Consider the following 27,090-nt stretch of genomic DNA (forward strand, 5'->3'; position numbering starts at 1 on the left):
TGAACCAGTAGTTAGATAAAGCACAAGTGTGTAATGACATGTGGGTTTACCATTGCACAGCACTTACATATTGCTAACGTATTCCTCAGCAGCGTACCGAACACATGCAATAAACTAGGAGACATATATAGGCTTCCCTAGCAAATGGCACAGAGCAGGTGCCTGCAACCTGGAACACTTTAGAGCTACATATACACGTACATATCCAGCCTACATGCTGTAGACTTGAAATTGTCGGTCTGTTACCCACCATCTGTTAGAAGTAACAACACTGGGGGAAGGAAATGTGGGTGCACATCAATAAGGTCACAGGTGCCGTACCCTATAGCAGCCAATCAGATTTTGCCATTTATTAGAAAATGAAAGCCACCATCTGATTGGCTACTCGTAAAAGTAATCAGTGGTGGCAAAATTGTCCAGCTAAATAAAATATATTCACATTCTTAAAAATGTTGAAACTTTGTTGGCTTGTTAAAAAAAATTATACAAATTTGACACAATTGTTTTGCAATTAAATGTAAATGTAAATTCTTTTTTTTTTTTTGCAAAAACACAGAAAAACAGGTTCTTAAATGTCTTTTTCCTGAAACAATGGCTCAGAAATTATTTAGACCTATTTTCAAATCGATGTGTCATAAAAATAGTCACCATGTTCTGTTGCACATTCTACACCTGTGAAACAAATGGTTATAGCTCACTACGGTCCCTACTGCTGGGCTCATGAGGAAACCGTCTGTCAGGCTGTGATAGCTAAAATGTAAGAACATTTAATTCTCATTAGTCTTAAATTGTTAAAAAGTTACTCAGGGGGCTCAATCCAGTTTGTAGCAAAGGGGGCAAGCTGCCGTATTATGGCATACAATCAATTCGCCCCCCTCGTGGCATGATCTCACCCCGGACTCATACATTTTTGTGTGAGTCCGGCGGTACCGTACGTGCACTCACTCTCGCCGCGATGGACTCGCTCCTCACTGGATCGAGCCCTAAGTAGCAAAATTCTGTAATAAGCATAGATAAATATATATTGTGAGCAGTGCATCACAGTGCTGAGGTCTTTATGTCAATTCCCACCAAGGTCTTATCTATCAATCCAAAAACATGCTGATGGGTTAATTGTTTTCTGACAAAAAAAAAATTAACCCTAATGTATATTTGTGTGTTTATTTATACATGTTTTTTTTAGAGAATACAATTGGCAGGGACTGATGTGAATGGCCAAATATTCTCTGTAAAGTGCTGCAGAATATGGGTGTGCTTTATAAATGTTAAACAATAACATAATTATATTAAAATAATATATCAGAGTTGCTTGTGGCTTGGCAGCCATTGTAGGACTAGAAGTAGCAGCATACCTTGCCAACACATGCCGTGACCTTTAGATCTACAGCCTGGAGACCTTAGATTGCCCAAGAGGCACAGCTAAAGGGCCACTGCACACAGAGACTGAGGTTGCCTTAATGCTAAAAACTGCACTTTTGTGGAGACAATTGGGCTGATTCAGATGGCTCATTCCCTATAGCCAAGCATACATAACTATGGGTGCTTCAGTCATATGAATCTCAATTGCAACTCCACATGCGACTGAGAGGGTGTAGCTAGGCGACATCTGGGTGTGACGTAGGTGTGTAGATGGAATTGTGTCCGACTTATGTGTGAATCCATCAGCCATAATTTGTACGATCTACTCTTAAGGCATTTCTTTGTGTGGCCACTGGGGGCAGTGTTCCACTAAAGTATATGGCTAACACTTTTATTTCACCACCCTAGACCAAGCATATACATTAACATGGATATAAACACAAGCATGCACACAAAGTAGTTTCTTTGGGAAGTACTAATTGGACATCAGTGGAAAAATAACATGTGACTATGAAATATTTCACTTTATTCCACTATTCGTTTAATGAGTATACTTAAAATAAAATATTTATTTTTTTTATTCCTAGGAGCTAATTGTGTAGTGATTTGTAAGAAAAATACAATGTTTGCATGTGATCCTGTCATTGGAAATGTTTATTGTGTTTGTTTGTTTTTTTTCGGCATCAAACTCGAGGGCAGATAACTGGAAAATAAGAAAATGACCTGGAAAGCCCGGAGCTGGATCATTGCCTTCCTGGTGTCAAATTATGTATTTCCTATATATGTGTGAATGTGTGCTGCACTTAAAGGGGAAGTAAGAGCATTTGTTTTATTGTAACAGAGATTCTCCCCCATCTGATTATACTATGCGATACATCCCTCCCTCTATCCGGCGTTTGATAATGCTGGTAGCCATGATAACCTAGCTCCTGAGACAGCCCTTCCTATAAGAGCTATTCCTTGTGAAGGGAGGACTACCAAGTTTATGACCCAGGAGACCTGCTGCCCATATTCGGCCATCGGTCTGTGCGTGCACTATCGTCATAGCCGGAGCCGGATCCTTCTGATAATTCTCTGGGAGCTTATTGAGAAAAAATCCCACAGGCTTCTATAGGCAATGCTTTTCCGGAGCTGGCTCCATATGGGCAAATCGCGGTCCCGTAGAATACTGTGGGGACTGCTGTGCCGCAGGTCTGCAGTGGAATCGGTATGAATCACCGCCGGACCTAAACCCGGTGGATGAAATACCGATGCCGGAAAGCCTGTAGCTGAAGATCCCGACAGGGGAGGTAACTAGGCTATCCTTACCCCTCTCCCCCCCTAACCCCAACTCTCCCTTAGGGGTGCCTAACCCTAACCCCCTCCCTCCCCGCACACTAAACCTAACCATCCCGGGGGGGTGGGCGCCTGAACCTAACCTTTCCCCAGGGGTGCCTGACCCTAACCCACCCTTCCCTTAGCCTAAACCTAACCCTCCCGGGGGGTGCCTAGACCCTAAGTCCCCCCGGAAGCCCTTAATCCTAACCCTACACCCCCCACACGCGGCTAAGTGCTCCCGACACTCCACTTACCTACAAACAGCATGCCTGGTGTCAGGATTTTGGCGCGGGGCTGATGATAGGCGTCGGTATTTAGAACCCTATCATTAGTCCCATGCCAGGATTTCACAGTCGGGAAGCCAGCGGTCGGCATTTCGATCGCCGGCTTCCTAACTACATCCCCTCTTATATATGCTGCAGAGCCTTTCTAATACATATGGGGATCCATATGTACTGCGTTAAAACAACGGCAACAGCAGTTTTCAGAGGTTTAACCGCATTATTAACTTTGATACATTCCACCCTAAGTCCATCTTTGAGGACCTACTTCTGAATCTGGAGGTTGGCGCAGTTTGAAGCTGCATTTCTACCTCTGTGAAGCAAACAGGGTTGTGGTCATGATAAAGTACCAACCAATCAGCTCCCAACTGGCATTTTTCGAACAGAGCCTGTGCAGTGACAGTTAGGAGCTGACTGGTTGGCCCTTTATCTCTCTTCACTTTATCACTCTCCAAGCTCTGATAAATCTTGCCCTTACTTCCTAATTCAGGACTGCCCCACCATAATCAGGGCAGTTGGTAGATATGCCACAGCACCAGGCGCTGCACTGTACAGCCATTTGTCCTGGTGCGGGAAAAGTATCAAACCTTCTAAAGGGGACAAGTGGAGGTATGGCCCATAGTGAATTGAAAAAATACTCAGCGCTATGAGAATAAGATATTGTTGCAATACGAGCACTGCAAGTGAGGAATATTGTGTTTTAAATGTCCATTTATGTGTCTGAAACTGTATCAAGTCGAAAATATGTTAATAGGTATTAAGTATCAAAGTGTGTATCTATAAAAATGTATCAGTAAAAAGATAAGATGTAAACATGTGTTATGTGGCAAAATGTGTATTAATAGCGCACTTTTAAAATAGAAATAACACATATAAAACATGAACAATAAAACATGAAAAATAAAAGCATGTGTTTTTTTAAAACCATATGGTGTTTATAGCTCTTTTGAGATGATTTTTGGAGAGTCCGTCAGTCTGTGTGCAGCAGGTGAGCAACGCGACTCACAGTGGGGCCAAACAACGGAGGTACTGTAGCGGTGTTCGCTAACTCTCCCTACCTTACCTCCTAGGCTTCCTTTGTGATGCGGCAGGTCTTCTCCTTGCTGCTGCCGTGGCCGTGTGCTGGAAAGCCTGCTTTTGGTGTTCGTCACCTGGGACGGGTGATGTGACGTCACCCACTTCCGTGCGGAGGGCCTGATTCAGAGCCGAACGCTCTGACCAGAGCGCTCGCTCTGAATCAGGGCCCTCCTCCATGAAATGGAGCGTCCTCCTGGACGCTCGCATAGCTGTGGGTGACCACCCACAGCTATAGCGAGCGTCCATGATGATGGTCGCGATGGTCAAGACCATCGTGACCATCGGGCTTGCGACGGAGACCCTGCGGTAGGGTCTCGCTGCCGCAAGCCCTGGAGTGATTTTGGCTCTATCAGAGCCAAAATCACTCCCACTGACATCACTAGTGATGTCAATGGGGCCGGCATCAGACGGTAGGCGTTCCCATGGGAACGCCTCCGTCTGGCAGCCACGCCCCCGGCACGCCCACCAAAGGGGGCGTGCTGTCAATCAACATCGTCAGCACGCCCCCTTTGGTGCGAGACCCGGAGCGACGGAGAGCCCATCGCTATCCTGGTCTCGCGCATGCGCACGACGGAGCTCTCTCGCCCTTATTGAGAAATTCTGCAAATATCATTCAGTTAAGTAAACTTTGTTTATATGTCAGTTATGTGGTGGTGGACAAGGTTGCGATTCTGTATTTTATGATTGGCAGTCACCAGTTCTGGTTTTGCCTATCACATGTACCATAATTAATTTGATTTGGCTAGGGGCCTCTTAACAGAGGAGGGGGCCCGTGTGCACTCCCTGTGCGGGGCCCCCTCTTCTCTCCGCGGTGGCCGGCAGCCAACTGATGCGGCTCGCCAGCCACCGGAGCCACTAGAGTGTGCCCAGAGTCTACTGCACATGCGCAGAACACCGGATAAATGGCCGCGGCAGCCATTTTCCGGTGTTCTAAGCAACGCTGAGACCCGCCGCGGGACCACAGACAGGTAAGTTTTAAATAATACCCGAGGGCCCGTGTGCCCCGCACATACTGCACCCATTATAGATTCGCCACTGGATTTGGCCCTGGATCACCAACCCGTGGTACCCCTGGAAGTGCCCCGTGGCACCCTAGGCACCCAGTTTGGGAAACACTGGGTTAGTCCAATGTAATACTCAGTAGCAGCCCTCAAAATCCAACCATTGTCAGACGTGAACACCATATCCTGTAAGAAGACAGCTAGACAGAATAGTGTACAGGGCAAAATAATCCCCAACAATGCTTAGTGGGGGCCTTCCCGGCAGATAAACAGTTAAGCTACGGTCAATGCGTTCAGGTCAGAGAAAGCCTTTTAAACCCAATAGATTTGATGTTTACGTGTAGTTCAGACTCTAATCAAATACATTTCTCCTCTGATCAGCCTTGTTTATCCCAATACACAACATTTTTCCCCCTGCCATAAACATTTCTTCGTCAGACAGAAACATTTGCGTTTGGGAGATGACTCGGGTGGATTTCCTAAGCCTTTCGGAATTAAGTCTAAATTACAAAAAACGTAATTGTCCAATTTTTCCTGCAACACACGAGTCCCATCTCCCGTAAGTCAGAACTATCCACTTACATATGGTATCTTGTAGCGTCCACCAAATGCCTGGAAACCCTTTAAAAAAAAAATCCAGTTTCACTTTTTTTTGTTTCTTCATTAAATAGAAAACAAACTGTAATAAGGGGCGTTAAATGCAAATGTAACATCCTACAGTGAAAGGGCAGATAAAGGCATAGGTGGGTGACAGTCATTTGTAAGAACACAGGGACATCTTTTACAGCTTTGGGTAAAACTTAATATGTACCCGTGAAAAACAAATGGACGTGTTCCCAGGACAAAGTTTTCGGCTCCTGATGTGGTCACCTCCTATCTCATTGGGGTTGATTTATAAAGATAATTAAGTTAGGCGATGAGTGCTCTACATGTACTGAATATAGCACTGTATAAACTAGAATTTATAATCCTTACCATACGTGCCGTATTGCAAACGATTACAGAAGTGATGACATCAGATCTCACCGGTTACAAGCGATGACATCAGAATAATAGTTAGTCTTGGAGTTTACACAAGTGTTAGCATTACAGTGTATTATGTGTGTTTTCCTTTTACAAACATATTGGACCTTGCTTGCTGCAAGCGATCGCTCTGAATGAGGGCGGCCGCTTACTTTTTTAAGTACCGCCTTCTGGTCGATCGCTAGGCTGTGGGTTACCACCCACAGCTCTAGTGACCGACCAGGGTGATGGTCGCGATGGTCATTACCATCGCGACCATCGGGGCTTACAACCAGACCCTAAGGTTGGGTCTGGGCTCTCGTAAGCCCCAGGGAACTTCCTGCTCTGTTTGAGCAGGAAGTTCCCCACTGACATCATCAATGATGTCATTGGGGCCGCATCAAAATGGCAAGCATTCCGACTGGAACGCCTCCGTTTGGCCGGGCACGCCTCCGGCCCGCCCAGCAAACGGGGCAAGCTGTCACTCAACATCGACAGCTCACCCCATCTGCTATGAGATCCCTAGCGACGGAGCGCCCGTCGCTAGCCGGGTCTCGCGCATGCGCATGACGGAGCCGACTCCGTCGTGCGCATGCCCTGTGAGGACCATTGACCCGGTTGCGAGCGCATCAGCGCTTGCAACCGGGTCTGAATGAGACCCATTGTGCCTAATTCTGTCAGACGTGATGCCAATAAATATCGATGCTTTCCAATTGTGCATGAGTCAACGTAGTTAAACGATCGCACTGGGCATATGTCCTACGGTGTGGGCGTACAGAATCACAGGAACGTTTGAGACACATGGGGGGTATATTTACTAAAGTGCGGCTTAGAAGTGGAGATGTTGCCCATAGCAACCAATCAGATTCTAGCTATTTGCATCCGTGATACGGTACATCCCACCCTTTATCGGGTGCATGCTGAGGTTAATTAGCCTGGTATGTACTTAGAAATGTGATGAAAATCGCAAAGGACAGCTCTCCCAATAAGAGCTGTCCTTTGCGATAGCCTTAGACAGGCGCGTCAAGAGCCGCGTGGGGAGGAGCAATGAGGCGTGGCCAAGCCCCCTTAGGAAAAGAAACAGTAAAGGTAACATTTTTGCAGTGCCGCACTGGGGAGGGGGGCGCTGTGAGCCCTCTCAGCCCATCACATAGCCAGTGGGGGGCACGGTCAGTTTGATCGCTCCCCCACAGGTATAGGAGCCCAGCAAGCCCGTGCCCGGGTAATTAGTACCCCCCCCCCCTTTCGGCGCTCCTGGTCTTGGATAGAGGGACAATCCCTCTGGCATTCACGCCACTGGGGGAGATGGGAGGGATCAGGGGGCGTACCGATAAGAAGCCCATAGGCTTCTATTGGGTAACCCCACCTGAAGATGGCATTACCCATCGGGACGAAGCACCAAAATGCTTAGTACACATGGGATGTGCGGTAAAATCCCCGAAAATTAAATTTTCGGGGAGTTTACTGCATTTTTCAGTTTAGTACATCCCGCTCATTATCTTCTAGAAGGTGCTAGATAAATTAATAAAGTAGAATCTGATTGATTGTTATGGGCAACATCCTCATTTCTAAACAGCCGTACTTTAGTATATATACCCCTAGGAGTCTGAAATGTATTGGGCATTCCTGGGCTGTGACTGGGAGGTGGCTATTCAGACGCACGGAGATGCACCATTTTTTGGCGGTATACTTACCAACATTTCCAAACTCCTCTCTGGGAGGGAGCAGCCCAGAGAGGAGATTGTGCTTACAGCTTCAGGGGGAGGGGCCAGATGGGTAAATGATCATTTGACCCCACCCCGTCACAAGAAAAGACAGAGATTCGCAGAACCCCGTGGAGGAGGCGGGGCTAAATGACACAATTCTCCATTTCGCCCCGCCCCCTCCCCTACAGAGCTACAAATTCCCCATAAAATCTCCCCATCCTGCTCACTTCTATAGGAATGTGGGAGATCTGCCTACTCTTCTGGGGGTGCGGGGCGCTACCCGAAAAAACGAAAGCATCCCGCAACTTCCGGGAGAGTGGGCAAGTATGTCTTATAGGCATATATTGGGAGGGTTGCAGAAGTGGTTGCAAACTTAGGGCCTGATTCATCAGTACATGCAAATGCACTGCTGATCGCAGATTCCCGATTATCGGAAATCTGTGCATGCGCACAGGAACATGCGCAGTACGGGTCTTTCCTGGCCTCGCATGACAGCCATCCTGCTGGGCTCGCAGATGCAGCGGGGGGGGGGGGTCAGAAACCTCCTGCTGCATTTGCCTAACCCTTTGCGATAGCCTTAGACAGGCGCGTCAAGAGCCGCGTGGGGAGGAGCAATGAGGCGTGGCCAAGCCCCCTTAGGAAAAGAAACAGTAAAGGTAACATTTTTGCAGTGCCGCACTGGGGAGGGGGGCGCTGTGAGCCCTCTCAGCCCATCACATAGCCAGTGGGGGGCACGGTCAGTTTGATCGCTCCCCCACAGGTATAGGAGCCCAGCAAGCCCGTGCCCGGGTAATTAGTACCCCCCCCCCCCTTTCGGCGCTCCTGGTCTTGGATAGAGGGACAATCCCTCTGGCATTCACGCCACTGGGGGAGATGGGAGGGATCAGGGGGCGTACCGATAAGAAGCCCATAGGCTTCTATTGGGTAACCCCACCTGAAGATGGCATTACCCATCGGGACGAAGCACCAAAATGCTTAGTACACATGGGATGTGCGGTAAAATCCCCGAAACTTAGGGCCTGATTCATCAGTACATGCAAATGCACTGCTGATCGCAGATTCCCGATTATCGGAAATCTGTGCATGCGCACAGGAACATGCGCAGTACGGGTCTTTCCTGGCCTCGCATGACAGCCATCCTGCTGGGCTCGCAGATGCAGCGGGGGGGGGGGGTCAGAAACCTCCTGCTGCATTTGCATTTTAGCAAGGATGGAATTGTGAAGCTGCTTGTGTGCAGCTCTGCAATTCCGTCCTCTGCTAAATCAGACCTTCAAGAGGCTTAGGGGTCTATTTATTAAGCAGTGTTAGGAGAGAGAGTGAAAAGTGATAAGAAAGTGATAAGGTGCCAGCCAATCAGCTCCCATCTGTCATTTTTCAAACACAGCCTGTGAGATGACCGTTGTGGAGCTGATTGGCTGGCACCTTATTACTTTCTTATCACTTTTCACTATGTCTCCTAACACTGCTTAGTAAATAGACCCCAATATCACTTACATTAAAGGCCGCACTCTGACGGAGATTCTGCAAATAGCGTGGAGCTGGTGCGTGTTTCGATGGTTCGTCCAATGGTTGCGTTTAAAGATGCACCAAGCGATATCATAGCGTCTATAGATGCTCAAAGTAGGAGTCCCAGTCCCTGCACATACAGGCACACGGATGTACAGCAGGGGAGGGATGATACTAGTATAATCGTATAGTCACAGACATTACTGCAGCAAAAGATGCAAACACAGATACCGCTGCATCCTACTAGAATATGGCCCATTGTATTTTTACATCCTGCACAACTTGCAATACATTGCATTATACCATTTGTACAAAGCAGTAATAAACTATCTCTCAACATGATTGCAGACAGTATAGCACCAAGGTCACCTATCAGGAGGGAGCCAAGTTATACAAAGTTGTGCAGTCAAAGCAAATACTGAAAATATGCTGCATACACATATTATTAAATATCAGTCATAATCTAGTACAGTAACAATGGTGCAGGCCAAACATATATCTTTTTTTTTTAATATTGTATTTTTGATACACTAGCATGCCCATGGCAAACATTTCGCCAATTTGAACCTAGAACATACGTACGGAAAATGCTTCACTAGATAATGGCTATATCATATGTTCATACGACGGAATCGGGTAATACAAGATGTGTGTGAAACATAGCCGGCTAAGCCACGCCCTTTTGTGGCTTTTGGAGATTTTTTGATTGTAAAATGTCGCCATTTTGTACTTGCGATGATATATTTGGCCATGGACTCTGAAGCAAAATGGACTGTTTCCAGGGGGTATTGCAAGCTGAGCCCCTATAGATGCAAATAATAATGTACTGTTACTCTGCCTCACCGTCTCCCAGCCTCCCGCCAATCAGAGACTGCCGCAGCTCTGGATGAAAGCAGAGGAAAAATGCGTTGCTTTCGAGGCGCAAACCTGGCGCTAATTGGCTGGGAGTTGCGAGGCTGGAATCGACGTGTTGGAGAAAGTAGGTGAGGGAAGAGCGCCCCATACGGCAGCAGCCTCACGTGTTGTGCCGCCTGTGCGCTCTCCCTCATTATGTAATAGCAACGTCACGCAGCCTGGCGGCCAATCAGGAGCCTAACTGGGCAGAACGTAAACAGTGTCTGCACAAGGCTAGGGCGCCGGGTCTATGTGAGAGCACACACCACCAATAGTGCGTGAGAACAGCAGCCGATGGCGGTCACCCCTATCCCACTTCCCCCGGGGTACTGTGCGGGCTCTGGGCCTGATTCAGACCCGCTCGCGAGCGCATGGCGCTCGCAAGCGGGTCGATGGTCCCCCACTGCGCATGCGCACGCCGGAGCCTGCTCCTGTATGCGCAAGACCTAGCCAGCGACGGGCGCTCTGTCGCTACGGGTCTCGCACCATAACAGGGTGGCTGTCAATTATGATTGACAGCTCACCCCGTTTTGGAGGCGAGCAGTGATGGTGGCTGGCCAATTGGAGGCGTTCCCGAAGGAACGCCTGCCGTTTGGAGGAGGCCTCAGTAGTGAGCTTTCGGCTCTATTAGAGCTGGAAGCTCACTGGGGCTTGCGAAGGACGAGACCCTACCACAAGGGTCTCGTCGTAAGCCAGATGCTCGCGATGGTCGCAACCATCGCGACCATCACCTGGCCGCTCACAAAAGCTGTGGGTGGCCAACCACAGCTTAGCGAGCGGCCAAGAGGCCGACACAAACAAATAATGCCGCTCTGATTCAGAGCAAGCGCTCTGAAAGAGCGTCCGGCTCTGAATGAGGGCCTCTGTGTTCTGATAGTTTTCTTGACATTTTCAGGTTAGCTATACCAAAGCATTTATTATGGTTTTTGTCAATTTTATTTTTTTTTATCATCAAATTTTATACAGATTTATTCCAAATTCTGTAATTTATTGCTGATTGAAATCCGTCGCAAAAGAATCACATTAATATCTTAATTAGTCTTTGAGATATTCAAATTCAAAGGGACTAAGCAAATTATATATGTATGATTATTTCCCTGATTATTAAACCTTAAAGGGATTTTTCATTTTACAGTGAGTTTGATCTATTGAATAGTAAGTGCCCCCCTGTAACTTTTACACACAGAGTTTTATGTTTCAGGCTTCCTACTATAATATTTAGCCAGGCATTTATATATCCAGGCAGAGGTCATTATTTTAGTTGTCTTTTCTGAACAAGTGTACATCTCTCTCTGCTCTATCTGTACAAGGGAATGAGTATGGCGGCCGGCGGTTCGATTCCCGTCAGCGGCAGCTCTACAGGAGCAGAGTTCGAAGCAGCGGAAGCCCGACAGTGCTGGAAATCCCGATCGTGGATAGGTAAGTATCTGCTAACCTAACCTAACCCCCCTAACCCTCCTTAGGGGTGCCTAACCCTAACTTCCCCCCCAAGTGCCTAACCCTAATCCCCCCTCTAAGTGCCTAACCCTAACCACCCCCTTCCCAGCTGCCTAAACCTTAGTCCCCCGGGGGGGTGCCTAACCCTAAGTCCCCCCCGGGGGTGCCTAACCCTAACCCTCCCTCCCCCTAGCCTAACCCTAACCCTCACGGGGGAGTGCCTAACCCTAAGTCCCCCCCGGGAGCCCTAAACCTAACCCTCCCCCCCGCGGCTGTCCGCTCGCGGCGCCCAGCATCACTACGATCGTGATGCTGGGCGCCGGTCTCCCGGCGTCGGGGAAATGCGGGCGTCTACATCTAGACGCCCAGCATTTCACCCATGCCGGGATAAGACAGTCGGGAAGCCGGCTGCCGGAATTTAGGCAGTCGGCTTCCCGATTGCTTCCCTGTACAAGCGTATTGCATGCAGCGAGCACAATGATATACATACATGGATGAAAAGCAAAGACAGAAAGATAAATAATGTATGAAGGCAAATTACCACTTTGATCAAGCATTATGGGGCCTATTCATTAATAATTATTGGGAGCCTGGCGATAAATAAGTATCCAACTCTCTGTGAGCAGCAGTGGTGGATATTAGATTTAGGGAGCAATTTACCTTTGCTCCGGTGCAGAGACATCTGATCCGAAGATTAGCTGTCTCCACAATCCCACAAATTAGTAATGCCGAGTATCTAAATGCCGTGCACATGCGTGAATGTCGGTTCATGAAAGCAACCTCCGGCGTGAGGAGCTGAATGGAGGAAGAGGGATCCAAATGGGATCACAAACCGGGACTCCTTCAAAAGAATTTGCGGTTTTGGAGCAAACGCCATATGAAGATGGCGAAAGTTCCCACAGTCAAGCTCCGAAAAATAGAGTATTTTTGGAGCTTGATGAATTTAGGTCCATATACTAGTGGGGCTGAAAGGCAAGCAGGAGATATCTGTTATATCTCCTGCGTTACCTGTATAATGAATAGGCCTGACAATTTATACTAAAACAAGTGAAAATACAAATTTTCACTTGATTTTGTATAAATCAAGTGATGAATAGACCCCTAAATGCCTGGAAGTATTTGTAATATGGTCCCCATTTCACTGAGGATGACCAACTCCTACGGAAATCAGTGGGATGCTCCAAAAATTGGAAGTGTCCCAGATGTTCCGGGACAATGAGCAAGTATGCTTCAGCCTGCAAAATGGCTGCCTGCATTATGTACCACAGGGCCATGAAGTCACTGCGTATTAGAGAATAGGTACACTGTAGTTACATGAATGTTGGTTTGATGCACAAAATGGCTGCCTTTGTTGTGTGAAGTCAACAGGTCTACATTAATTCATAGTCACCTCCTCTCTGGGAGAGTGGGTGGATCTCCCCTATCTCGCCCACTCCCTAGTGAAGTGGGAAAGATGGCGAGATAATGCTAGGAATCGCGGGTCCGGTCATTTTAGCCCGCCCCCTCCCAGCAGTGTCGCGATTCGCAGCATTAAATTGTGTGGGGAGCTGGGCCTAATGCCGTGAAGAGCAGGCCTAGCCCCAGAGTGGTCATCTGCATCTGCTCCCCAGGCTTCTCCCAGAGAGTATATGTGACAAGTCAGCTAGTATGCAATAATTGGCTATGCTCTATTTTCCATGTGCCTACAAACTAAAAATAAATGAATAAATATAACCAATAAATTAGGAGTATTCGGTTAATACACTCTAGTGCCAAATTTGACTTTCGGAGTCAACACCTAACGCTAATCTCTGACTGGGCTTCGTTTTCACCCTGAAAATTCCTATATAATATTGATTTTACATTTATCTATGCTTATTTTAATAATGTCAACATTATCCACTTTTCTCATTCTATACGTCACTTTTTTGATTAGTAAATCAATTTTAAATCCATAGTGAGCCGAGTGTATGTTGATTTAATGAGTTATTTCCCTCTCTTTTTTTTTTCTAAGGTGAATTTCTGACTTATAAGGTCAAACAAGGAGAAAGAAAGGTCATTCCCTGCTCGCTAATATATAGATGACACAACGCCCTATCTATTGATTGCAGACAGTTAGCCATGGGAAACGACACAAGTATTTATTGACTGATCTGGTTAAACGTTGAGGAAAAGAAAGACACCTGGAGAGGTGGAACTGTGAAAAGTACACTTTCCCTTGTCCCGTTCCCCACTGTGGGAATGAGGAGACCTCGGATTTACGAGAAAAAAACCATCCACTTCCAGCATCTGAGATCTAGGTCAATTTCTGTTTTCTCTATGTATTAAAGTTATAGGGCCTGCTACAGAGATTATGAGGTCTATGTACTAAGCCTTGGAGAGAGATAAAGTGGATGGAGATATACTACCAACCAATCAGCTCCTAACTGTCATTTTTCAAACACAGCCTATAAGGTGACAGTTAGGAGCTGATTGGTTGGTACTTTATCTCCGTCCACTTTGTCTCTCTCCAAGGCTTAGGCCCTCATTCAGAGCCGCTCGTAAGCGGCCGCTTGTTCGCACTGAGCGATGTTCGCACAACTGCGCATGCGTACGGATTGTAATACGCATGCGCGAACCAGTCAGTGCGGCCGAAAATCGTGTGCTCGCTAAATAGCGAATGCCTGCTATTTTGAGTGACAGAAGGAGGCGTATGTGGGTGGTAACAGGGGAAGGTGCTTGAAAACGGGGGAGTGGAATTAGAACGCAGGCGTGCTTAAAGGTCAAAATGGGCGTTTTAAGGGAGTGCATAATTAATAAAGCAGCGTCATTGACCACGTCACTTGGTTTGTTTTACTCTGAACTGCTTGCAAAATAGCGGTTGAAAAAACCAACCACAAGAATAGCGAGCAGTTCATACGCTGTTCGATGTACTCGATTAATCTAATAAATAGCGGACATGACGTGTGGTGCGAGCGGCAAGGGGGCGTATTTTTCAAAATAACAACCGCAAGTTTTGCTCGCTCGTTCAGACTTAGAGGCGTGAACAGACCGCAATGAGCGAACGGTTCATTTGAATAGCCACCCCTTGTTTTAGAACGAACGACCTCAAATAGCGAGCGGCTCTGAATGAGGGCCTTAGTGCATAGACCTCTATGTCACATAAAACATTCACAAACATCTTCTTTTTTTTTTTTACAAATCTTTATTACAACTTAAGGCCACAATTCAGTTCTCTGCTATGCACTGTCAGCCATCACCACACTGTCCAGATGTGCATATTGCCGCATTTAATCATCGCTCGATTACCTGCACAAACAGGGGCATCTTAAGAGAAGAGTGGGCTTGTGTGCATTCCCCATGCGTTGCCCCCTCCTCTCTCCCCGGTGGCCGGGAGCCGGCTGACGCGGCTGGCAGGCCACCGCAGAAGCAGTAGACTCTGGGCACTAGAGTGTGCCCAGAGTCTACTGCGCGTAAGCAGAATGCCGGAAAAATGGCCGCCGCGGCCAGTTTCCGGTGTTCTCTGCAGCGCTGACACCCGACGCGGGACCACGGACAGGTGTGTTTTAGATAATATGGGTGCAGGGTGTGCGGTACCCCTCTGGATTATTATAAATACACCCCTGTGCACAACTCCATGGGGTATGAGGAAAAAGTGAGTACATACATAAATCAGCGCACACTGCCTTCAGGAGAGTTCGCTTGCCTAGGATTAATCTGTGAGAATGGGAGAGCGTTACTGTGCATTCTCCAATATGGCTCCTCCAGGGATGATGCTTTATTCCCTTACTAAGATGGCCGCCAGAGTAACTAATGCGCATGAGCGGCGCCATCTTTCTACTCTGTTTAGACTGACATAGTGGGAGACGGACGTCTCCACCCTTAGCTCCAAGAGACCCGCTGCTTTGACCCGCGATAATGCTGTTCCAGCATCCTGCACTAATATTCGCGTCCAGTAGACAGTCACCGGCTGGTGAGCTGTCCCAACCCCGCTCTGCTGCATGCCTCAACCAGTGTGACCGCGAGTACAGCTGTACCTTCACTTATCAGTAAACTACACTACTGGTTAGGCCACTGGACTTGTGAATGGGTCAAACACAATTCTGCTGGTGTGTACATTACCCTGCTAAACCACTTCTGCACACATTTTAAAAACAGAATCTCCCCCCCCCCCTAAATATCTACCGCCATTGCTCTACTCACACCGTCACTCAGGGACGGACAGGGGCTGTATATCAGCCCTAGCAGTCCCCACTGTGCGCTCACAAAAAGGGGTGCGGCCTCATCACATGTGAGCGTGGTAACGTTCACGGGGGAATGCCGTAAGTCACAGGAGCCTGACGTTGTGGCACGCCCCCATTTCTCAATATCCCGGCTGAGCCGAGCACTGCGGAGCTGCTCAGCCAGGCTTTAAGACCAGACCGGCCCATCAGGCAATCGGCCCTTCTGGCATTTGCCAGAAGGCCATACGGCCCTGCCGTCACTACAGGGGGAAACGTCAAGTGATAGCTAGGTCCTAATAATGCACCTCCCACCTCAGTGAACATAGGAGCCGTACAGCACTCTTGCCGACTTTTTTAATCTCCTCTCCGGGAGAATCCTAGAGAGGAGACATAGCTGGCCAGTGAAGCTGGGGGCGGGCCGGGCTCCTATGTCATTAGAACCTTTCCCCATCATGGCAAATTGCAGCGACTTACGGGAAAGCGAGGAGGGGGCCCGTGGCCTCCATATGGAGCCATGATTCTCGGCAATTATCTCCCCATTCTGTCCACCCACTTCGCTGGGAAGTGGGTGAGATGCAGGAGATCCGGAAACTCTTAAAGGAGTGTGGGGGGGCTACCCAAAAATTTGTGAGTCTCCTGCAACTTCCAGGAGAGTAGGTAAGTATGCAGTACAGGAGTGAGGTTTTGAGCAGGGGAGACATTTTTTGGTGGTGGGGCAGCAGTATGGGGTCAGGTCAGACCGCTAACATGAACAGCCCTGCCTTCAGTAAGGAGGTACAGTAATCGTTGAAAATACGTGGGGATCTTTACTCAGTATTAACTACAATGAACTAAAAATAAACAACAAATGGTGATTGCACTTATCTTTTTTATGATCCATTCATCAGATCCACTTGAATGGAAAAACCACGTTGTTAGGGGGATCATACAAACAGTATATGGCCCATGATAATTAAGTATCCATCTCGCTGCGATTAACAGCGGCGGATACAAATTCACCGGAGCAATGTTTAAAACCAGCTGTTTCCGCGACGTCCTTCGTAAACGTTAGCACTGCCGAGTCTGACTCAGCAGTGCTAGTGTGCCTGCGTGAACTGGGCTCCAGGCACGCGCACAAATCCCCGGCATCCGGCAAAAGGACCGGGGATGGGGGAGAAAACGCCATCTGAAGATGGCAAATGCTCCCATAGTCAAGCTCCGTACTGAGAGGCGCAGCGAGTCACCAAATGAAATTGTAATCAGTATTACAGCAGTGCTAGATCGATCTACAGGGTCATGTTATTTGTTGTTGTGACGTCACATTAGCATTGATTACAAATGACTAATCCATAGACCTTCAACGGAACAGTGGTGGTGATTCAGAGGTGCACGCAGTTCATGTGCGGCTGCGATTTCGCAAGTGCGACAATATGCTAATGTCGGCTTGAGCATTCCTCTTAATGTACGTCCCAGTGGCGGACTGAGCTAACCAGTGTCGGCTCCAGAGGTGGGGATGCACCAACTGCCCTTCCAGACGCTGCCAAACATCGCAGGTCGGGTCTCACTGGCAGTTGGTGTGACTCCCCTATTTGAATTTTGGACTGTACTGCAGCCCCACCTCTGGAGCCGCCACTGGAGCTAACCCTGAAATGCCCACTTTGTATATGCGAGCAATGCTCAACTGCTCTTGTGGATCCGATCTCTCCACCATCGATGCACCATCAGTCACAACAATGACTCCCGAGCAGTCCCTGCCTGGCTCAGAGTCTTCTTCGTAACTTTCTCAATATAAGGCCACTGTGGCTGCAGTGCTGCTAAAGAGACACTCCCATAACACACCCATGACACTCCCATAACACACCCATGACACTCCCATAACACGCCCATGACACTCCCATAACACACCCATGACACTCCATAACACACCCATGACACTCCCATAACACACCCATGACACTCCCATAACACGCCCATGGCACTCCCATAACACGCCCATGACACTCCCATAACACGCCCATGAAACTCCCATAACACGCCCATGACACTCCCATAACACACCCATGACACTCCCATAACACGCCCATGACACTCCCATAATACACCCATGACACTCCCATAACACGCCCATAACACTCCCATAACACACCCATGACACTCCCATGACACTCCCATAACACGCCCATGACACACCCATGACACTCCCATAACACGCCCATGAAACTCCCATAACACACCCATGACACTCCCATAACACGCCCGTGAAACTCCCATAACACGCCCGTGACACTCCCATAACACACCAATGCCACTCCCATAATACACCAATGCCTCTCATGACACTCCCATAACACACCCATGACACTCCCATAACACACCCATGCCTCTCCCATAACACGCCCATGACACTCTCATAACAGGCCCATGACACTCCCATAACTTGCCCATGGCACTTCCATTACATGCCCATGACATGCCCATAACACGCCCATGACACTCTCATAACATCCCCATGACACTCCCATAACACACCCATGACACTCCCATAACACACCCATGACACTCCCATAACACGCCCATGACACTCCCATAACACCCCCATAACACGCCCATGACACTCCCATTACATGCCCATGACATGCCCATAACACGCCCATGACACTCCCATAACACGCCCATGACACTCCCACCCATGACACATTCTCTTTTTGCGATCACTTCAGGTCACCTCCCAGTCTCTACCCTGAAACGCAAATGGATGGCTGACGCCATCTCCAGTCACTGCGATGTCTACTGTAAATGCGTATGCCATCGCATACATCGGTTCACGTGTGCGCAGTTAGGGTTTTCTACACTTTTTACGCATGCACAGTAGCAAAACATCACTACACTGCACAGACAATGGACACTGCGTCCACCCCTAATTCAGGACCAGTGTCACCTAGTGGTCATGTTTTCCTGTAAAATCCTAATTTGCAATCTCTTTGGGCACAGCAGCTAGACTTCTCTTCCTTGCAAAACGTTCTTATCACACCATTAACAAAACTGAACCAACATACTTCTCTTCCCTAGTCTGAATCTATTTCCCAATTCAACCCCTCCACAGTACCCAAGACCCACATCTCTCGCCCCTCACTCATTTATACTCACATTCCCAGTTTCTGCTCTCGCACTGCAGCCACAAATGCGGACGGAACTCATGACTGTTACCAAACTGCGAATGCATTACAGGCTGCATAGGTAACTTGGAGCGATTCTGAGTGGCACGTACGCCTGGATGAGAATTACTGGGTGAAAGCAGTGGACTCTGGGCCTGAGCGCTAGCTCTGAATCAGGACCCTCCTCCATGAAAATGGAGCGGCCTCCTGGCCGCTCGCATAGCTGTGGGTGACCACCCACAGCATATGCGAGCGTCCATGATGATGGTCGCGATGGTCTTGACCATCGCGACCATCGGGCTTGCGACGGAGACCCTGCGTCTCGCTGCCGCAAGCCCTGGAGTGATTTTGGCTCTATCAGAGCCAAAATCACTCCCACTGACATCACTAGTGATGTCAGTGGGGCCGGCTTCAGATGGTAGGCGTTCCCATGGGAACGCCTCCGTCTGGCAGGCACGCCCCCGGCACGCCCACCAAAGGGGGCGTGCTGTCAATCAACATCGACAGCACGCCCCCTTTGGTGCGAGACCTGGAGCGATGGAGAGCCCGTCGCTCGCCGGGTCTCGCGCATGCGCATGACGGAGCTCCCTCCGTCGTGCGCATGCGCTAGGGGGAACATCGACCCACTTGCGAGCGTCCTGTGCTCTCGAGCGGGTCTGAATGACTCCCTCTTTCTATATTTTATTGTGAGTGTTGAGATTAATTATTTAACAATTATTTTCCTCTGCTAGTGGGTGTTGTGTATGAAATCTACAGCCGTTTAAAGACATCTGTGGGTTTGAGCTTGTCCCAGACACAATTACACTGTAAAATCTAAATTACAACCTATCATCAGTGCTTGGGACACAAGGAAGAATTTCTCTGCAGTGATACCTGAGATAGTATCTCAGGAGACCACACATAGACGCTATTTGCGCTCGCTCGTTCAGAAAAAGGGGCCGGCTATTTAAATTGAGCGCTCGCTCTTTGCGGTCTGTCGACGCCTCTTTGCATGCGCAGATGTGCGAGCAACGCTCGGAGGGAACGAGCGGCCGCTTACGAGCGGCTCTGAATCAGGCCCAGATTTCACATGACAGAGCCATGTGGTCATACAAGACACGATTAGGGGCATTATTGTTAGCGTGGGCCGGGACCTCAATGTTTTACAGCCAACACTACTGACCACAGGGCGAAAATTTCTACGTTACTGATGCGTTAAAACCAGGATTCCATTTTGTCATTTAGCTGAAATCTCAAATGTTTTCTGTCAGATCTACATCCAACATGATCCTCAGGATTCCACCTGCTGAATTCTTAGCACCTTCTGACCATCCGCATTTACTAGCGGGTTAAGTACGGGATGCCTGCGGTCAAAATCCCAATGCCGGCATCCCGGTAGGGTTAGGATACTAAAATCTGTCGGTAGGTATCCTAACCCTTCTCCTACTCTACCCCTCCATCCCCAGGACCCAGATCTAACCCTCCCCCTAGTGCCTAACCCTAAACCCTAACCCTCCCCCAAACCCCGCTACTTACATTCGGGATTGTGAAAGGTGTCGGGATATTGACCGCATCCCTTACTAACATGCCCAGTATCGACCCAACCAACTTTAATTGGACCATTATTATCAGGCACTGTGGTCATGTGGGGTCATATAGGAGGTTTTATCAGGCCAGGTGCCCAACATCACCTCTGGTTGTTTGGCCGGCTTTATAAATAGATGTATACATAAGGGTACTTTATTATGTTTCAGCTGAATGAAAATCAGATTGGGATTTTTTATTTATTTATTTTTTTAAAGTAAGTTTTACAACTTCAATTATATATATATAGGGTTCAGTGGGAAAGGTGTGTGTTATAAGGCCTGATGCATACTATACTCTAAGTAATTATTGAAATTCACCTTGCATTTCCAGGGCCTACAGTTATATAGGGGTTGATGTCAGTGCCGTAACAGGGCTTGAATGCGCCCTGTGTTGGCCCCTCCCTCTTTGCTCATCATGATGTTGCACATAGGGGGTGCGGCAGTGTATGAAGTGTCTAGAAGACGCTCTGTGCAGCTGTATACAAAGTTGTATCCAGTAGACACTACGAGCTGCACTTTACTGGCTGCAGGGTGCTGATATTCTGATATTTACTAACAAGGGGCCAATTGGGCCTTTCTATTCGGGTGATTTTATGGTGAGAGGCAGGGCCGGATTGAGGGCCACATGGGCCTGGAGCTGAAAATTACCAAGGGCCTATTATTAGAAGAGAGGAGGTGTGACCAGTGCTGTGTGGGTGTGGCCAGTGCCATGTGGGCATGTACACCTCTATACTCTCAGACCCAATGTCTTCCTAAATATGTAAAAGAAAAAAAATGCTTAATTTTGTGAGGTAAATAGAAATACAATTTTTATACTTATGATTTATGGCCGACTGTGTGGAGAGCAGATGGCCAGTCAACATCATGTTGTCATGACAATGGGCCTATTTTTATGTGGAGGCCTGGAGCTGTAGCTCCATTCGTCCCATTGTTAGTCTGGCCCTGGTGAAAGGGTATAATTCCAGAAACTTTCGGACATCGCATTCATCATATTGGATACCCTTGGTAGCTCAAGGATTAAATAAAAACACTGGAACAATATCATTTCCACACTCAAATAATTTTTTTTTTCAAATATGGGCACAATGTTCTACATAATTGAAAAGATTTCCAGTTACTAGTGCCCTCTGGTTATATATATATATATATATATATATATATATATTATACACACACATTTGCACATCAAAATACAGAACACCTTTAATCCACTTAAACAATTTACTGTAAAATTTGAATTTGATTGCAGTAAATGTTACCTCTTTTCTAACATCAAGAATGAATTCAAAAACCTTAAAAGATGTACGTATTTCCAAAAACAAATAACCAAACACACAAACTTCGCCGTTTCCATGTTGAAGGCTGGCTTTCTGTATTAATCATTCTGAATAAAAGCTGAATAAAATACAGAGGCCTCTATTAAAGTACAATATAAGTGTCCATAGTAAAAATACAGAAATAAAAAAATAGCCCCTTCTCGAAATGTTGAAAGCATTTGATTTCAATTACAGCTGAACCCATAATTATAGAAATCTGCAAGCAATTAAAAAGAAAATTCTATTTGGTATGTTTTCTTTCCAGATTTTGTTGGATAACTCTTAAAACACACAGAAATCCACAAAATGTACAAACTAAGAAATTGTTTATGGTTCCCCAAACTATTTGTTTAAATATGCAAATGCTTGTGGGTAGGACGCATTTCGCTGAGTACATCACCGAATTTTGGTCTTCCTCGCATGAATCCGGTGTAAAATAAAATAGAAGAAATATTTATACATCTTAAAGGGAAAGTGTCACCAATATTTAGTTAGGTCTTTATATATACTCTTCCCACTGAGCAAAATAGTGGTACTCTTATCTCTGGGAGAGTCAGTATTACCAATAAAATGCGTGGTCGCTTCCCATATAACGTGACATAGACAGCACATACAGTTATGGACTATCTTTTATACCAAACTAGGGATGGTCAGATATTTAAAAAAAAAAAAAAAATTATAATTAAACAAGTATACTCCCATGCACTGCTGAATATTCCCCAGCAAGTTCTTTAACACTAAAGGCACTAACTTAACACAAATGTCCTGCCTCATGCAACGCCATAGCCAGCCTATGTATGGTTACATTTTCAAATAACACAAAACATACATTACATACTTTATACATTCAGATATACACTATAACATGTAAAGTCACAAAAGAGGAAATTATATGGTGTGACTTTTAGCACTGCTGTAGTCAATGACAGAGAAGGAATCTTAAAACTGGAAATATATAAATGAATTTCCAAATTTTACTCCTGAAATTTGAATATGACCCTAACTAGATTGGCCTTTAGAACGTAAACACAAGTAGGACTTTAAAGACAGATTTTTTTCCAAATTGTGGGGGGGTTAATTTCATATATGAGGGCAAACAGTAATATGGATATAAAAGCTGTGGGGAGAGTAGGTTCAAAGGGAGATGTACTAAGCTCTGGAAAGTGATAAATTGGAGAATGATAAACTACCAACCACTCAGCTCCTAACTGTCATGTTACAAGGCTGTTTTTGAAAAATGACAGTTAGGACAGTGGCGTCACTCCCCGCGGTGTCACCCGGTGCGGTGAGGGATGATATGAGCTGAAAGGGGGCAAGGCCACATAATAAGGGGCGTGGCTACACAAGAAGGGGCGTGGCCACATGACCCGAACTTCCGTGCCTATTACTTGGGATGGAAGGGGGGGTGTAGGAGGTCTCTGTTTGGAGTGTCGGCCGGCTCCCTCAGTGACAGGAGGCGAGTGCTGCACTTAATGCTACAGTGAGGGCGAGTCTGTACCTTGGTGTCACCCCTTGGCGGGTGACACCCAGGTGCGGACCGCACCCCCCGCACCTCTTTGTGATGCCACTGAGTTAGGAACTGATTGGTTGGTAGTTTATCACTCTCAAATTTGTCACTTTCCAGAACTTAGTACATCTGCCCCTTAGCCTCTGATAGTGTGTATGGTGGCTGATAATGGGCTATGCACAAAAAAGAGTTGCCATGGGCCCCATAGAGTGAAGCTAAATACACACTATATGATGTGTGACCCAGCCAATGGTTTCATGCGATGTAGTGATACATTGAGTGCACAGTACACACTGCATGATTCTGTGTACAACGACGTGACGGGTCTTTACATGCGACATGTCGCAGCATTGCGTCGTTCACCGCATCATCCCATCTTCTGTGCAGTAAAACACATGGGGCGATGTAATGAACTATTGTGCACACGCAATTGGGCGTACACACTGTTCCAATCCATCTTGGAATGATATATCGTAGGATGTATCGTACAGTGTGTAACCAGCTTAAGGCTCACAATGGCCTATGTGCAATGTGGACAATATTGGGCTATGCAGCTGTCAGTACAGAATGTTAAACTTAGAGTAATGTTCTTAAAAAATATAAAACGAAAAACGGTCGCCAGCCCTAGCCAGCCGCATCTGATTGGCTGATCGCGGATTGACATCTGAAGTTTTCTTTATTGCTCGTGCCTATAGTGTTGTGGCCTTATTTTTTTTGTGATTATGGGTCTCAGAGGTGGTCGCGGATGTGGCTGTGTCTTTTGGTGATCGTCCGTCTGCGACTTTACGCAAATACCGCAACACAGTCCGTCCCTGGTGTACGCCTGTGCGTATATGCGTGCAAGGACTGACACGCCCACTTTCAGCATCCATACACACTGTAATACCGCCTGGTGCATCTTTGGATGCAACCATTGGTCGCACCATTGAAATTCGCACCAGCCCTGTGGCAGTTTCAGATGTGTGCAGGCAAGCAGTTCAGCGACTCGCCCGCGACACTCTCATAACACGCCGATAAGATGTAGTGTCTGCTTAGCCACCTCCCAGTCATCGCCCAACTGTGCGTCTGAGTCGTAACAGCGCCTATGTGCATACACATACGATTTATTTCTTAAATACAAAATAAAAGTTATTAACAAATGCATTTATTTTCTCTATCAAAACATATGAAAACAATCTTTTCATGTGCTTATGACCTTGTTAGCTGCAAGTGTATCTGGGTGTAATGTCGGCCATACACTATACAATTAGCGCAGACGACCTGGCGGACAGAGAAAAGGGCGGAGAAACATATGGGAGTGATCTCCATTTACAGAGTTCAAACGGCTGAACATCGGTCAAGAGGATCGGACAGGTCTGATTAAATCAAACCCAAATGATCTAAACCGTTTTTAAGCCGTGTTCAGACTATGGTCCTGATTCCAAGGCGCTCGCTATTATGAAAAAATCTGCCTCCAGGCCGCTCACATAGCTGTGGGTGACCACCCACAGCTTGTGCGGACAGCCTGGCGATGGTCGCGATTATCGCGACCACCGGGCTTGCGACGAGACCCTTGTGGTAGGGTCTCATCCACCGCAAGCCACAGTGAATTTCCTGCTCTAATAGAGCAGGAAGTTCACTACTGACATCAAGTGTGATGTCAGTAGGGCCGCCCACAAACGGCAGGCGTTCCTTCGGGAACACCTCCGTTTGTGCAGCCACCACCCTCCCTGACCCGCCTACAAAACGGGGCTAGCTGTCGATCAATATCGACAGCAGTCCTGTCTTGTAGCGAGCCCCGGAGCAAGTGATTTCTCACTCGCTCCGGGGCGCTCACACACCGCGCGTGCGCACTGCACGACCATCAATCCACTTGCGAGCGTTATGACCTCACGAGCGGGTCTGAATCAGGCCCTATGTCCAACTATTGCTCATGTCCATATGCTAAACGATAATTGTTCAGGATAGTCGTTTCACCGGCTGATCTTAGCGATTACCGCCCACTGAATATAGCCATTTTGAGTATGAGTTAAGTAACCCCGGCAACAGGTGCAGAACTCAGCATAAGGTCGTAAAAAGGCTGTTTATATGTGTGACTATTTTTTTATGCATGTGCATCCAGGGAAGCATGAGCCCCAACGTCTCATTATTCACTTGAATTATTACTCATGTTTTCCCATACTGAGATTCTGTCCATTTTGCTTGTACACTGAAACTATATACCGTAAAATATGGAATACTGCACTACACAATATATCATGCTGTTTATTCTTAGGTACGTTTTCTGATGGTTCCAGGGATGGTCATTCTCCAGCGTGTGGTTTATCTCCTCAGCCGGAAGTATCCCAGTTGCGCGTTACTATATACTATAAACGCGTTTCCTGATGGAAAGGGGAGGAGTCATTTCTGTCATACATTGGGAGCAGCTGTTCTCTTGCATCCTCTATGGGATATTTCTGCACTGAGAATGGAGATTTCTGACTGAGTCTTTGGAAGTTGGCTGCTGTTTGCGTCTCTCAGGCCCCTGGGAGTATTGGCCTCTTGGACTTGTTCCCTGTAAAGCAGGTGAGCGATCCGCTGTGTTTTTCAAGTACCGTATGGAGAAGATTTAGCCTAATCGCTGAGGATTTCACCATTATATCGTGTCCAGTGATTTGAAAAGCAAAGAATGTCATTAAACTTGGATTTTCTAAAGATTAAAGTCTAATGTTATACTTTTTTTGTGTTGTAAAACTCACAACGCATTTGGTTGGAGATGTACTAAGCCTTGAAAAGAGATAAAGAGAGAAATAAAGTACCAACCAATCAGCCCCTAACTGTCACTTTACAGGCTGTGTTTGAAAAAAAGACAGTTAGGAGCTGATTGGTTGGAAATGTATTTATCTTCTTTTTATCTCTTTTCAAGACTTAGTACATCTACCCCTTGATAATAATATGGGGCCTGATTCTCATTCATACACATCTGCATTTCCATGCAGTCTGCTTATTACCTTATGGTATTGCCATTATCCTCTCATCTTTGCGTTTATCCGTCAGTCTTATGCGGATGGCCGGCACCCCCACTGATTTTCCATCTACAGTCGTCACCATTAGTATCAGGACTTACGCCCAAACCATGCTGGGTACAAAAGATTAGAAACAGGATTCCCATCCCTGTCCGCGCGCTCCAAACGAGCACGGAAGTCATCCGTCACGCCCCACGACACTACCATGACACCTCCCGCAAGACGGATATGCAGATATGTTCCATGTGCCCGCATGGTAACCGCTCAGACGCCGCCAAGAATCACCCATTTGTCAAAAAAAAGAGAGATGCGTCAACGGAAGGCTCAATCTGTGGGCTCCTTGCGTCCATGGCACAGGCCCAGTGTGCAGTTATCCAGGAGATTCGCCCACTTTTAGGAGATGTATCAAACCTTCCGGAGAGATTAAGTGAAGAAGTTGTCAATAGCAACCAATCAGCTAATAGCTAGCACAGTCTATGAAATGACAGTTAGAACTTGATTGGTTGCTGTGGGCAACTTCTCTCTTCAAAAGTTTGATACATCTCTCCCTTGGGGGGCTATTCATCATCCATTATGGACCCATTACACACACAGAAATGTGAGGTTTTCTGTAATGGGTCCATCCATTAATAAGGACCAAATAGCACCGCCTAGTATTCAGCAAACTTCAAAAAATTAACTATTTTTGGAGTTTCCTTGTGGAAATCAAGGCTATCTTCAGTTGGCATGGATTCTTGGAGACCCCTCTCCTTTCGGGGATGCAAAGAGCCGAGTGGCCGTGCACATATGTGAACTCAGGTAATGAATGCGCAGTCCGCCGCAC

At 47.1% G+C, this 27,090-nt stretch overlaps 1 long non-coding RNA gene across 1 annotated transcript in view; it reads left to right on the forward strand.

Annotated features, from left to right (window-relative positions):
* LOC148535135 (uncharacterized) overlaps window positions 1-25,904 on the forward strand; it is a 29,776-nt gene extending 3,872 nt beyond the window's left edge. Inside the window, exon 3 of the long non-coding RNA XR_015876460.1 lies at window positions 25,538-25,904. This is a non-coding gene — a long non-coding RNA (uncharacterized LOC148535135). The remainder of the gene's footprint in view (window positions 1-25,537) is intronic.
* The last annotated feature ends 1,186 nt before the right edge of the window (window positions 25,905-27,090 follow it).

This window comes from Taudactylus pleione, unplaced genomic scaffold (assembly GCF_031769625.1).
Source record: "Taudactylus pleione unplaced genomic scaffold, aTauple2 ptg000061l, whole genome shotgun sequence".
Taxonomy (NCBI): domain Eukaryota; kingdom Metazoa; phylum Chordata; class Amphibia; order Anura; family Myobatrachidae; genus Taudactylus; species Taudactylus pleione.